The sequence below is a fragment of the Perognathus longimembris genome, chromosome 17 (assembly GCF_023159225.1).
Source record: "Perognathus longimembris pacificus isolate PPM17 chromosome 17, ASM2315922v1, whole genome shotgun sequence".
NCBI lineage: Eukaryota > Metazoa > Chordata > Mammalia > Rodentia > Heteromyidae > Perognathus > Perognathus longimembris.
This window is the reverse complement of record NC_063177.1, coordinates 8,807,438-8,817,094: the sequence shown is the minus strand read 5'-3', so window position 1 is coordinate 8,817,094 and position 9,657 is coordinate 8,807,438. Positions and strand designations below refer to the sequence as shown.

Below are 9,657 nucleotides of genomic sequence, written 5' to 3'. Positions count from 1 at the left end.
CCATGAAGACAAGATGCCAGATAGTACAACTCACCATGTGGACAATAATGGAGCTGGCCATATCTGAACTCCTTACTATGTGTGTGTGCATGCGCTAGTCCTAGGGCTTGAACTCAGGGCCTGGGCACTGTCCCTGAGCTTTTGTTGCTCAAGGTAAGCCCTCTACCACTTGAGCCACAGCGCCACTTCTGGTTTTTTGGGGGTTTTTTTGAGTAGCTTATTTGAGGTTAGAGTCTCACAACTTTCCTACCTGGGCTGGTTTTGAACTGTGATCCTCAAATCTCTTCCTCCTTAGTAGCTAGGATGTCAGGCCTAAGCCACCAGCATTGGCTTCCATTTGGATATTTATAGTAACATTTATGGACTATAGGCAGATGCCAATAAGCAGACAACAGGAAGCATATGTGTCTGCTCTGCCATGTACCAAATGATTTTACCGCCCTTACACACTATGCAGGCATAATGTGGACACTCCCACCCCTTAGAGTACATGGGAGTACATGGTTAGGTTATGGACCAATATTGTGCTACTTTATTTAAGGGGCTTCACCAACCATTAATTTTGGTATCCAAAAAAGAATTCTAAAATCAGTGCTGTGTGGGTCCTGAAGTCAAACCATACTCAACAAATATTTATTGAGATAATAACTGGCCTTACCCAGTAATGCTCCTTGTCCCTACATAGCTGTAGGCCTAGGCCAGAGGCCTGACTATGGAGATTCCCATGTGTCCAGCCCTGCCCTTCACCCCATAGAGGAAGGAAGGAAAGAATTTTAATCAACATAGCTGAAGTAGGAAGATAGAATGAAGTGTCTCTGCCTACCTTTGGGGTGCTGACATGCTCTTTAGGTTTAAGTAGAGGAAGAACTGGGGCAGAAAAGGGAAAAGGTATGCCTAAGCAAACAGTTTGGGCCAAGATGTACTTTCAGTTCCAGTTCTGTAAGGTGATCACAAAGAAACCACAATCAAGCTGGGTGCTGGTGGCTAATTCTAGTTACTCAGAGGCTGAGGAAAGCCAGCCTGGGCAAGAAAGTTTGTGAGACTCTTACCTCCAATTAAACACCAATTATCTCCAATTAGCTGCCAGAAAACCACAAGCAGCACTGTAGCTGAAGTGACAGAGTGCTAGCCTTGAGCTGAAGAGCTCAGGGACATTGCCCAGGCCCAGAGTTCAAGCCCCACGACTAACAACAACAACAACAAAATAGCCACTATAATCTAAGGAAACAAACACGTCCTTATCAGAGGATTGGTTCTGCTTGGGGGTGAATATTTCGTGGAGTGACCTGTGAGGCCCGAATTCCTGGAACCCAAGGAGACTACAGGTATGGGACAATGGATGGAGACTTGTAGGAGCCTTTTCTGGAGTCTAGAACAGGAAGAGAGCCTACTTCCTCTTACCTGATACCTTCTGTCTTGAGGTAGGTTAGATGCCACTGGATTTCAGACTTCTCATCTGATTAACATGCCTGTACAGAGTTCAGCAGGAATCTGACCCCCAAATTCAGGACAAAGAGCTGAACACACAATGAAGACAGGTGTTGTGTCCAAGTCAGGTGTCTCTCTGGCTGTGAGTGAGGTTATAGGCACAAATGAGGAGTTGTACTCTCCAGCTAAAGAAGCTTCCTGCTACTGTTGATCTACCTGTGTGCTTCCCAGACACTTGAACCTAATAAAACCCCTCTGCTTCTCCTGTGGGCTTTTGGTGTCTGAATCAGGACTTGGTGCACAATAGGGGAAAATGAAGATTGACTCATACTGCCAAAAATAAAAACCCCAAAAACCCTTATTTTTCATTTTCTTCTGTCAGCTCCAACAGGAAACCAGTCAGTGTGAGAGGCGGAGGTGACGCAAGGCTCCAGATGCGGTGGTGAGCCGGATGGTGTGATCCATTTCAGGCCTTCGGACTGTCAAAGGCGTCCCAGCAGAGCGGTGTCTCATTACACAGACACTGGGGAGAGCAGGCAGCGGCTTCTGAGATTCTACCCTGGGTGGAAGTTAATTAGTCATAGCTCATAGTAATTGGCTTTTCTCCTCAGGACAATATTATCAGAGACCTAGACCGGCAAAGGCTGCCAGGGGAGTCAGCTAGAGATCCAAGCGCCCCTGGGGTCTTCACTGAGCTCCAGGAAACTCCACATGGGAAATGGGCCAAACGTGAGTCTGCTCACCTTGCAGGGAGAGAAGACAGAGACTGGGATTTCACAGCACATTTCCTATGCATGAAGGGGAAGAAAATCAAAGTGATGGTCTGGTAACAGATGGAGAGCAAGATCAGCCAGGAAAATCTCTTTGGGTGTTGAAAGGAAAAAAATGGCAATGACGCCGGTACCTAGGAAGACGCTGACTTCCACCTGCCCCATGTCTTTATTTCCTAGACTCAAAAGCCACATCCAAGGGAAGCTCTGATGCAAAGTGCAGCGGAGGCTGCACAGTCCTGTGTCAGAGGCCTGGGAATGAAAGCTCACTGGAGTCCAACTCGGCAGACATCCGGGACCAACAGCAGGGAGCTGGGCATGGGAGATATGGCTCTGATTTCTATAAAGGCCACTGCAGGGCTGGCCCACAGGTCATGACACGGGGCAGGGAGAGGAGAGCCAGCTTTCTCCTGGAGAGCAGGAGGAGGGGCTGCTGGTCCACCATGCATCCGAATCACAGAGAGTTCCAGAGAGCAAGCCTTAGATGTGCAGGCCGCCACTGCCTGCTCACATCCTGCACAGCCACAGTGAGTAAGCCGAAAGCAGGTCATCACTGCTGTATGCATTCTGAAGAAACATCAGACAAACCCAGGCTCAGGGCCGCTGTTGTTCAGCAAGACCAAGGAAGCTGAAGAAAGATCTCAGCAATGGTCACAGACTGGGGAAGATTAAATAGATCTAATAAATGAAATGTCAGATCGTACATTAGATACTGGGCCAGAAAGAAGAATTGATGGGATACTGGCCAAAATTGAATGAAACCCATAGGTTAGTCAGTTGTTCATTTCCTGTGTTGTTAATTTTTGGGGTGCAGCGAGTATGTAAGGTGCTGGAGGAACCTGGAAGGAGAATGTCCAGGCCCCCTATACTGTTGTTTTCACTCATTGTTAAGTAATGAATCCAATCATAATTTCTTGTTAATGAAATGGATTTGTTATCTGTCCCCAAACTGCTAAAGAAAGATAATTCATAAAATGGAGTTGATAGGTTAAAAAAATGAATACAGTGATTTCCAGGGAATGGGGTACAAGAACTGAGAAAACAAGGATCAGAAAGTAGGTCAGAAGACACAAACTTTCAGTTAAGTAGAAGGAACCATTTCCAGAGATCTATTGAACATTACCATGACTTGAGTTAATAACAATGTATTTTGTTCTTTAAAATTGCTGAGAGTAGAGTTTTAAGTGTTCTCACCAAGGAAATATGAAAGTTAATTCATATGGTAATTAGCTCAATTTAGCCTTTCTATACTGCATGTGTATCTCCAAATTTCATGCTGTACAAAAAACATATTACAGGTAATTTATCATTAAGTGGGTGCCAGTGGCTCGCCCCTGTAATACTAGCTACTTAGGAGACTGAGACTGGAAGATCAAGGTTCAAAGCCAGCCCAGGCAGAAAAGTCCACAAAACTCCATCTGCAATAAACTAGCAAAAACCTGGTCTGGAGGCATGGATCAAGTCATAAAACATCAGCTATCAGTAAGAAAACTGAGCAAGTGAGAAGTCCTGAATTCAAGCCTGGGATGGGAAACAGCAAAGGCCGGGCACTGCTGTCCATTACTTTCAGGATGCCTTTGTGAATAATGGGGATGAACAATTGATGGGAGGAGAGAACACGCACAAGCTTCTTTTCTGCACTGTTCCCTGAGGGAATCAGAGGACTGAAGCAGAATCGTTTCCTCACTGTGTAATTCAGTGACACTCAGCATCTCATCTTTTGAAAGATCACCACCAAAACTCACAGGACGTTTGGGGAAAATGCTACTTATTGTTTTACTTCTTTCTTCTTGTAAAAATTATATATATATATAGTTAGCATATTTTATATATAAATATATATTTATTGTTGGGGTCTCCTGTGACCCCTCTCCCCACTTCTCCAAGGGAGATGCCTGAATTCTAAACTATAAAAGAAGACTCGGCTTTGTCCCTCTGCCAGCAGAAGCCAAAGCATGTTCTAATGGATTGCGCTAAGTTGAGGAGAAATGCCGAGACCCCCCCTCCCCGGTCCCCTCACGTGTGGAACCGTGGCGGAGAGAGAAACATCGGGGAAACTATTCGATGGTCCATGCGCCTCAGCTTCCAGAGGGCGGGCAGAAGAATTTATTACAGTGACAAAGGTGGAAGGGGAAGGACTTGGGTTGATTAACTGATTGGATGCTGGGCTGCCCATCAGGTGATGTCATGAAATTTCCCCTGTGGGAGGGGATTACAATCCCCCAAGGGCCAGGCCTCCACCATTAGACACGTGGCTGAACCTTCTCTTCCCGTTGAGGCGGGAAGGTGGGAGGGGCTAGCTTTTACACTGTCCCAGGGCTGGGGGAAGGGCAGGGTCTCGCTCTTGTCGCCCTTCCCCCATTAAGGCCAAAACTGAATCCCCAACAATATATATTCTAAAAACTCCTACATTGCAAATGGTGACACAAACTTCCCATCTCACTGCTATTGGACTTAGTTATGATTGGCTCTGGCTAATGGCGTGTCAGAACACAGATGTGAAATATACTTACTTGGGGAAGATTTCCTTTATGCTTCTGCTATGACACCTCAGATCTGTCACCAGACAATGCATGAGGGCTTCCCTCATTCCCATTTCCACACAAAACCATGAGTCCTTGAGATCCACTCATGAAAGGCATTTAAGGGAGTCTCATAAAAAGGAGGTTCTCGCTCCGTGAAAGTTTTGGCAAAGATTGGTTTTAGTTTTTAACAAAGTGAAAGTAGGAAGAGACAGCAAAACGGCAAAGAACGTTTCCTGCCTCCCATATAAGAAATGGGAATTTAAAGTCTCAAAATGCTGGTTCTCATCTCTTGTCACCTCTGTACTTTCTTGGCTGGGAGAAGGCAACCCCCAATCATTAGGTAATGGTCCTCGGTGGCCAGGATGTATGCTAACATTTCTCACTGGGACTTGCCCAAAATATTCTAAAACATAGATTGTTGAGAGCACAAATTGAGCACGGCTAGGCAGTTGGGATGAGTTCCACTCCCTCAGGGGTGCCTCATCCTTCACCACGGGCCAGGGCAGGCCACACACCACATCACCATGGCCATGGGCAGTCACCCTGCAGGCCCCTGGGCATTGCCCCTGGGAGAATTGCACATGAAGAGCAGAGGTGTGCACCCAGTGGGCATCTAGTCAGAGGGGCTAACAGCTGGTGGGGAGCTCGGGCAGGTGCTACAGAGCCTCAGAGCAGCCTGGGGGCCAATATGGCTCACGGTGTTCAGAGAACTTGAGGGAAGGAAAACATAAGTGTTGAAAGCTTCCTTTTCCCAGAGATGCTTCCCACCTTTCTGTCTTTACCCACTCAGGAAGAGTTGACAGCTTTTCACCCTTTCAAATAACAGGGCAGGTAAAGATAGTCCCATTAAATCCCCCAGTCCTGAGACTTAGCACTTAAACCGAATGCTGAGTGAGAGGGAGGCTCAACTGATTTTTTAATTTACTTCCTGGTTTTACCTTCTGAATTGAGCCCTTTTAATATTTGGGCTTTTTAAAATTATATAATTTCCCAGTCTCATCTATCTATCCCAACTCAGGACCATCCCCAGGTAGACATGAGTTGCTTCAAGCCTGCCTATATGATGCCATTGTAAAGATAGAGAGCTGCCTCAATGGGTCCCACATGGTTGAGCCTGGTAATAAAAGCTGACCATTGTCTGTCACTGAGTTTGGGGGTTGTTTGTTACCTAGCAATAGCTGACTTATACAATTGCATGTATTTACTTAAAAAAAAAAAAACAGTGAAGCATACTATAGACTCTGATTTATCTTGCTTTTTCCACAGGTGATTTTTTTTTTTGCCAGCGTCACTGTTTATTAACAGACCCAATTACAGAAATAGCATGGCAGATACCTCAGTTCATCCTTCTAATAAGCCTATTGATCTGATCCTCCCTGTTGCCATCATCTCCACCTTCTACAATGTGGGTGGTCTTCTTCACGGAAGAAGACCTCGTGGAGAAGATAACTAAAAGGGCCACAAGAAGTTATTTGCTTCTTTGAAGTGTTTTCCAACAGTATAGATCTCATGATTTAGATCTTCCATACAGATGATGCCATATTTACCAAGAAGTCGAGCAATCAAATCATTATCTGTTAAGGCAATTCGCTTCTTATTGATTTTGCCATAACCATGCTTGTAGATGAACTCATTCACTGACTTCAGGCTTGGGTACCCCCAGGCAATATGCGGTTCCACAATCCTCAGCATATTAATTGAAGCCTTGTTGAGCTTAACAAAAGTACCATGGAAGATCTGGCGAAGAAGCTGCAACACCTTGCAGACTTTTGGACTCACACCATTGATACCTCTGATTCTGATGACAAATGCCAACTTAGGTTCTGCAGGTACATAGAAGTTGCCTACTTTTCTGGCCATTCTAGCCATTCTGACCTCAGTTCTGTACATTTGCCTGTATTCCTTGTGATGGTGCTTGGCCTTCTCATAGATGAGCTTTTTCCTTGCCTTTCAAAGCATCTTTTCAGCACATTTCTTTCTCAGGGCTTTATTTTCAGCTCATAGAAATTCCTTTGCTTTTTCTTAAGAGTTTCTGGCACAGCAGGAACCTTCTTTTTCTTCTCTTCGGCACCCTCCATGGTTCTAGCCAGAAAAGAGGAAGTTAGTGCATGTGCACTGTCCACTTAAAGACTGTGAGAATCTCCATAGGTGATTTTAAAAAATAGTAAAGCACCTCTTTTTCACCCACAAGATATTTCCATATGGATTATCTTAATAAATGTTCAAACTTGAATAGGTATGAAGTAGGTGTAATGCCCAAGTCGAGAGAAACCCACCAAGAAGACCACCGAGCGCCAGACATTCCGAAATGCAAAAGCAAGGCTTTAATCAGGCGAGTTGCAACTCGGGCCTCGTCCCTTACACCGACGCAGCGGAGATAGGGAGGAAGCCCTGAGCTGGATTTTTACAGGGCTTATAAAGGCAAAAACTACGAAATTTACAGCAAGCAGATGTTTGGGCAGAATTAGGGTATGGACCGAAGGCTGATTGGCTCGGGGCTAGGGGCATTCTAGGATGGTCAAAGGTTATCAAAGGAGTTTCCTAGCTGTCCTTTTATCTTGTACTTTGTGCAGTCCTTCCCAAGGCCAGGCACAGCACACAGTAGCTTCTTTAACTTGTAGATAGCTTTGTTCTAGGAATTTACAAGCGCTGTAGGGAGTCTGGCTTTAAGGTTGTTAAAGAATTTACAGCTTAACAGCTTTAGCACAAACAAACCAGTTCCTGAAACTTAAGCATGCTCAGGGTCATTTAGATTTTGATGTAGACAACAAAGGGGTTAACACATCAGAACAGAGCCCTTTTCATTTAACCCTTCAGTAGGTAGAAAAGGAATGATGACCTACATGGTAGATAGGAAAGCAAGGTGACTTGCTCAAGACTCCGAATACCTGAAACCAAAGTTTGAGCTAGTGCAGTCTTGCACATTGGTCTAAAAGCATCCATCAGGCTTACACACTTGTGGGAGCCCAGTATCCACCAGTGCTGTACAAGCTATGGGCATGGGCATAAGATATGAACACTTTCTAGGTGCCAGTGACTCATGCCTATAATCCTAGCTACTCAGGAGGCTGAAATCTGAGGATCATGGTTCAAAGCTAGCCTGGGCAGGAAAGTCCGGGAGACTCTTATCTCCAAAAACTCAGAAAATGATGGAAGTAGTGCTGTGGCTCAAGTGATAAAGCACTAGGCCTTGAGCACAAAGAGGCTCAGGGACAGAGCCCAGGCCCTGAGTTCAAGCCCCAGGACTGGCAAAACAAACAAACAAAAAAAACAGATATGCACACCTTTCAGGAGCCACTGGATGTGGTTGAGATTGTCTTGTCCAGCCTGGTCTTTTCACAGTAGGCAGAGGGAGAGCAGAACCACCAAGCAGGTCTCTCTGACCGCCTGTCACCCTCTATTTCTGATGCAACCTTTGCACCCACTTGGAAGGGTGTTCTGCAGAATCAGGGACCTTATACTGAGGGCCCATTTCACAGCACCTGGAGCCAGGCATGCCTGCCAGGACACAGGACAGCCAGGAGGCTGCACCACTACCCTGCTCAAGCAGCTGAGCTCTCAGAGAGCAACAAAACTGCTCCCCAGAAAAGCCAAAGTGTTTTCTCCACACAGGAAAGATCAGGCTGCTCCATGAAGCCACATTGTTAGTTTTATACAAGCAAATATGTCAGAGCATTCTTCTATAGCCGATGCATGCCTGAGCTGAATGGGGATTCTATGAGCTTCTTCATAGCTCAGCGCACAGATCTTCCCTTACCACAGCTCCACCCTTGTGGGAAGGGCTGAGGGGGCAGCAACACTGAGCTGCCCCCACCCTAGATGAGTTTTCCTGCTGAGTCTCCTTCCTGGCCATGTCCCAGGAGGACTGCAGTCTCCTTGTCTGAGACTCTCCCCTCCCTTTTTCACCATCAGGCTGTGCCCTTGTGCAGAAGGCCAAGAAGAGCCTGGCAGGAGGAAACAAAAAGGGTGCCACAGGCTAGTAAGCAAGCAGAAGTGAGGGCTGGGCTGCCGAGTCCCACTTAAGCCATTTCCAAGATTGCATGGAATGGAAATGTCTGCAGGCTGTGCTGCAAGCTCCTGCAATGACTGGTGTCACCCAGCGAGCTCTGGGAACACGAGTGCTAATTATTCCAGGGAAGGTGAGACAAGGGGAGAATTTAAACAGGTCTGTTGAAGCAGATGGTGGAGACTCTGGGCCCCTGCTCAGCTAGGACAGGCCCGCCTGGCACCTTGAGGCCCTGGCTTTGCAGCTTCCTCCTTCAAGTGGGGAAGTCATGCAAGAAGCTGGTGTGGACATGAGCTATACTCAACGGCTCTATTGCAAGCCCTGCAATGAACCCAGCAGGACTTTGAGGAAATAGTAAGTGCTTCTTTTAATCCCACCTCCTGCAAGAGGGTCACAGAGCCCATGTTTGTGTGGTTTCCTAAGACAGACTGAAAAGGGCTTAAAATGAGATGAGTTGGGCACTGTGGCCCACAGCTGTAATCCCAGCTACACATGAAGCTGATGAGACCTGGAGGATGATGGTTAGAAGCTAGTGCAGGCAAAATGCTGGACTAGAAGCCTGACTCAAGTAGTAGAGCCAAAAAGACAAGCAAATGGCAGGCCCTGAGTTCAAGCTCTGGTGCTGGCACAACACACATAAACAAACAAATAATAACAGCAAGGAAAACAGAAAGACTTGGCTCCCATCTCTCTAGCCCTAACTTCTCCCACGATCCTGGTCAATGCAAGGCTGTCTCCTTCCATTGGAGCCTTCTTCCCCCATCAAGAAGTGGCTCATCAGACAGAGTGACTGGACAGCCCAGCCCAGCCCAGCCCTGAGGAATGAAGGGCCCTTAGCGGAGCTATGAGTGTAATTCACAGCTGGCACATGCAAAGAACAAACATAATGGGAGGACTTTGTTATAAGCTGCAATGGTCTTGGAGATCA

The 9,657-nt window shown here is 46.4% G+C and overlaps 1 pseudogene; it reads right to left on the bottom strand.

Annotated features, from left to right (window-relative positions):
- Positions 1-682: 682 nt before the first annotated feature.
- On the bottom strand, positions 683-6,822 carry LOC125365632 (annotated as a pseudogene).
- Between the last annotated feature and the right edge of the window lie 2,835 nt (positions 6,823-9,657).